The sequence below is a fragment of the Mus caroli genome, chromosome 9, assembly GCF_900094665.2.
Source record: "Mus caroli chromosome 9, CAROLI_EIJ_v1.1, whole genome shotgun sequence".
In the NCBI taxonomy this organism is placed as follows: Eukaryota; Metazoa; Chordata; class Mammalia; order Rodentia; family Muridae; genus Mus; species Mus caroli.
The window spans coordinates 66,702,431-66,707,855 of NC_034578.1; the positions used below are offsets into that span (position 1 = coordinate 66,702,431).

The 5,425-nt window shown below is 48.4% G+C and overlaps 1 non-coding gene across 1 annotated transcript; it reads right to left on the reverse strand.

Annotated features, from left to right (window-relative positions):
• Positions 1 to 4,800: 4,800 nt before the first annotated feature.
• LOC115032020 lies at positions 4,801 to 4,944 on the reverse strand. The gene has a single exon (XR_003837668.1). It is a non-coding gene; the product is annotated as a small nucleolar RNA SNORA48 (small nucleolar RNA).
• Positions 4,945 to 5,425: the final 481 nt, after the last annotated feature.

The window sequence follows — 5,425 nt, forward strand, 5'->3', positions numbered from 1 at the left end:
TTTTCACCTTGCCGGCCATGTTGTTTTTCTCTCAAATTCGAATACAGTGTTCCTTGAGCTTCCATCTGCGTCCATTTTAAATGGTTTTATTAAGGAGACTGAGAACCCTACAAAAGGGACCCCCCAGTTTCCCAGTAACACTACTAGACCAGAAGTGAGCAAGCTCTTCCTCAGGGATCAAAAGTGCTGAGCCTGCAGAATCTCTGGGCCCGGATGGGGCTTCTTCCTACTTCTGACGTTCTCCTTGCCCCCGCAGGCAGGCAGTGCTCAAGGGAGCAGGAGATGGCAAGGTGCCAGGCATGAATAATGAATAGCACCCTCATTTCCACCCGTGGGTCGGCTGTTTACACACCACATCGCAGGGATCTGGAGCCTGAGGAAATCTGACTTGCAGCCGGCTCAGGCTCCCCTCCCTCCCGTGTGCCTAGCTCAGGAAAAGGCAGAATTGTTACCCGAAGACCATCTGGCTCCTTCGCATGCGCTTATTAGGAACAGCAGAGGCGGGTCTGTTACGATGGGAAGGCATCTCTGGCACAGATGCTGAGTTGATGTGTAAAATATGGCTTCCGGCCAACACGCTAATCAGGAGCGCCTCTGAAGTGCTTCCAGTCGTCTAGATGAGGTGGCTCCGGCTCTCGTGTTGTTTGTACAAGCTGGTAGTTAGAGGTGTTGTGTACAAGATATTTGTAGTCATAATTTTCTCCAAACAGGTTAAGGCAAACACGATGAGAATCAGCATATTAATGTGCCATGTTTCAAATTAGAATCATAAACACACTTTCCTCATTGGAGGCCTAATCTGCTAAGAAGAAGCCAGATGTTTAATGACGAAACCATTATTCAGAAGGGCCCATCCACGTAAAACAAATCGTCGTCGTTGTTTACGTGGAAGGGAACACCTGCCTCCTGCCAGGAACTTGGACAAACTGCTTGGAGTGGATTCTTGCTTGCGTTGGATTTTCGAGTCTTTTGCCGTTGTTTGAGAATCCTTCCAGGAGAACTGCTCAGCAAAGGGGGAAGCCGTTCAGACCAGCGTGTTGCATTTCCCAGTGCAGAGGCAACCTCTGAGGATGGGATGGGGGGTTGGAAAGAAGTTGAGCTAAGAGATTTTGGGGATCCCCCTTTGCTGTAAAGTCCCCCTTGTCCTTCATGGTTTTGTTTCTCAGCAAAGAGCTCGGGAGAGACAGGCCTATGAGTGGCAGCCAAGTCCTCCATCTGCAACCAGAGCTTGCTGATGTAGAACCAGGTTTACGTTCCTCTCCTCCAGGGAAAGCCATCCCACCAGCACCCCCTCATCTTTAGGGAGTCACTGACACCCTCAACGTACCAGGAATGGATCACTTCTTTCCCATGTCCCACTCCACTGTCTTGCTGTCCCCTTCCATCTGAAGTTTCCCCTTCCCCCTTTCTTCCTCTTCCTCTTTCCCACTTCCTGCCAAAAAATGCATCTTAAAGCTGGGTGTGAAACCCTACCACTTGTGGGACCCAGGCAGGAAGGTAATGAGGTCAGCATGGGCTAATAGTGACCATCAGCTGGTCAGAGCTATATGGCAAGACTCTAAAATGTACAAAAAGGAAGGAGTGTGTCCAGTTGCTTACTAGGCCAAAGAGCACACACAAGAGCAGGTTGGTGTTGCCAGGTTAGAAACTATAGGTGATTTTATAAACCTCGATGCCTTTGTGCATCTTGTCTTAACTATCCAAAACACTCCAGAGCTATTTTTAGGAGTTCCAATTTATTTATTTTTCTAAGTTTGCATCAATAGTGGTAGATTTGGGGGGACCACGCACAAGAGGCTAGTCCCTAGCAAGTCCACCGGATGTTTGACATGCACACCATCCTAATAACTACAGCAGAGGGCTAAGGTAGCTGGGAGGAGAAAGGATGGGGGTCCTGAAACTGCCCTTCCGTGGGTTCTTGCCTCTGGGCATGGCTGAGTTTTGAAAGGAGTCAGAGGAACCCTCACCCTCACCTAAAGTTTCCCTGTGAAACCTGGAGGATGAGCAAGGCTCTGAGGGCTCATTTGTCCTGATGCTTTTTCTTTATCAAGGACCAGAAAATAAAACCACTCCTAGACTCAAGGATTTGTTCTCCTGCTGCAGATGTCTGTCACTTTCTCTTAGCTGTGACAAAAACACTTGAAAGAATCAACTTATGAGAGAAAAGACCACTCTGGGCTCAGAGCTTCAAAATATGTTGAAGGTGTGGCTGAGCGGGTCAGTCCGAGCTGGGGGAGGGAGTGTGTCATGGCAGCTGTCCTCATCCTGATGGACTAGGGGAGGAGAGAGAAACCAGATCCAAGGGCCGGTGTAATCTTCAAAGGTCTTCCTCTTAGTAACCTACCTACCTCATTGGGCTCAACCACCTAAAAGTTCCACTGCCAACTGAGTAGCAGCACCAGGTGGGGACCAAGTACCCCGAATGTGAGACTGTGGGGGACATTTTAGTTCCAAACCATGACACTTGATGTCTACGAATGAAATCTCGTTTTCTTTGAAATCACTATGACTTCTCTCTTGGATTCATGTCCTATGTCATTTTTTTTTCCAGTTTTATTTCTTTAAAAGTATCTCTTAGCAATTCTTTTTAATGTGTCATAGTAGGAACAAAGGAAGCTCTGACTCAGCTACCACCTGAAGTCTCTCAATAGTACCTTTTCTCTTGGGGTTCCTTTTAGCACGTGACTGATTATATTCTGTGACAGTACACTTTGCCTCTTTCCGCTGAGGGTGACTCTAATTTTTTGGGTTCCAACTTAAATCTGCTTATTGGTGATGACCATTTATTATATTAAGGTTGCAGTGGCAATTTATAAGGATAATGAGTACTGTGTCCTTAGCATGCTGTCTGACTCAGGGAAATAGGTGGCGTAGGGTAACCGTTTTAATCAGCTACGTTAGTGAAGGTTTGTGTTTTGATTCTGAGCATCACCTAGTAAAAGCTAGTTCATCTACATGGAAGCCTTTCACACAACTGAGAGCAACTCCTGTCTCCTTTTCACACCTAGTCTGTCTGTCTATCTATCTATCTATCTATCTATCTATCTATCTATCTATCTATCTATCTATCTATCTATCTAGAGGATATATACACATATATATCTTATCTCCCTATCCCTTCATATCCACCCTTTGGCCTTGCAACCTCCCCAACTCCCAAAATAAAAAGGAACACACACACAACAACAACAACAACAACAAAAACAAAGCATAGAAAAAGAAGCCGTCACAGTGTGTCCCACAGTCTATCCCTCTGTCCACACAACTTCACTTGCAAATGTTCATTGCAATGAGTCAGTGGTCTGGTCTGAGGCCTCTGATTTCTGTGACATCATCAATATCGGACCTCATCGGGACTCCTCCCAGTTATCCTGTTGTTGCCCTGTGTCATGGAGATCCTGCAGTTTTGGGACAGCAGGACTGGCTCTTTCAAGAGTCCCAAACATTCACAGATGGTATAGATTTTGGGGTGGGCCGTCTCAGAGCCCTGGATCTGAGCTTGGGTGGTAGCAGAACTGGTCATCTCTCTTACCTGCACCACCAGAATGGGCTCTCCAACACTGTTCTGGCTTGGCCACACAATGATGCCATAGGAAGGTGGCAAGGTCAACTCTCCCACTCTCATGTCCTTAGGGCCAGCTCACCCCACCCACATTCCCTGAGCCAGGCCTCCAGAACCAGCTCCACTGTGCTACCCAGTCAAAGTGCAGGGGCCACTCTCTGACTGTCACACCCTCACACCCTCCGAGCTGGCTCACCTGTGCCTTTGTCATCAGAGTCACCTCCACTGTTTTGCCCATGTAAGATACAGGGCCCTCTCTCCCAGTGCTATAGCCAATGAGGGGGCGGGGCTCTCCTGATAACCACAGGGTTCAAGGGTAGAGAGGGTATCATCCCGACACCCAGCCACCTCACAGCAGATGAGTGGTAGGGCCAGCTCTTTCTCATTCCCGACCTTAGGGATGACTTACCCACAGTCCCCCAACCAGGGCCAGTGCTTCTGGGCTGTCCAGGTGAGGTGCAGGACCTGCTCTCCCAAAGTGCTTCAGCCCTCAAAGGGCAGGGCCAGCTGTCCTCTTCTCAGGACCCTCAGGTCAGTTCTCCTGACTGTCACAGGTGGTGAGGGATGGCTCTGGGGGCGGTGGGGATGACATCACCCCATACCCATCCCTCTTCTGCACGAGTGCCACCCCACAGCAGAAAAGTGGTGGGGACAGCTATTCTCACACTCACACCCTCAGGGCCAGCTCATCTGTACCTCCCCTCCCTCCACCCCCACCCCCATCAGGGCCAGCTCCACTGTGCTGCCAGTGGTAAGAGATGGGGCCAGTTCTCTAGAGCATAATATCTAGTGGGGGCCGGACCAGTTCTGCACAGCCCCTGGTGGCTAGCCCAACCAGGGACATCCACATGTTTCTCTAGTGGTAATAGGAGCCATGAATATTGGCACTGACTCCTGTGGCTGCATAGCCATAGACTCAGGCATAGTCCTCAGCAGCAGCTCAGACTGGGACCTCACCATGGCCCCAGGTGGTAGGGCTGACCACTCACAACGGGCTTCTCCTCTTAGAGCTCAAGCTGTTCCACCATATACTCAGACATTGTGGTGGCTCCTGCTACAGGCTGGCCACACACCAAGCAGGCCCCTGGGTGACATCCTCTGTCTATACTGTGTGGCTGCTGGCAAGCAGGTGTCTATGGCCTGCCTGTGCCGTGCGCTGGAGGGCAGGTTTATGGTGACATGGCAGCCCCCAGGTCTCTGTCTTACTCCTTCAACACTGCCTGGGTTTGATTTGATTTTTATGAGTCCTGGGCATAAAACAGCATCAGTTACCAAGCCAGGCATCAAGCTAGGATGAACAAAGGACTGCCATCTGCTCTGCCCCTGACTGATAGAGGAACACCACCACCACCAAGGTGCCTCTTTGCCCATTGCCAGGGAAATTTCCTATTATTTTAAGCTATGCGTTTCAAGTAACTTGATACAGTCCTCATGTATCAAGGCTTGAACTCCTTCACTGCTATGGTCTTTTGACTCAAGCAGGTTCAAGAGTTTATATGTGTGTGTATGTGTGTGTGTGTGCACATGTTTGTATATATGTATGTGCCTGAGTGCAATGGAGGTCAGAGCTCAATGCCAGGTGTCTTCCACAATCAGTCTCCCGATATGTTTTCTTTCTTTTTATGTGTATGTTCTGTGTGTGTGTGTATGCATACATATACATATACATATACATATACATATACATATACATATACATATACATATACATATACATATACATATACATATACATATACATATACATATACATATACAATGTGCATATAGGGGCCCAAGATTGAGGTTGACAATCCTCAGTTCTTCTGCCTAATTCTTTAAGACAGAGTCTGTCAATCAAACCCATAGCTTGCTGATACAGCT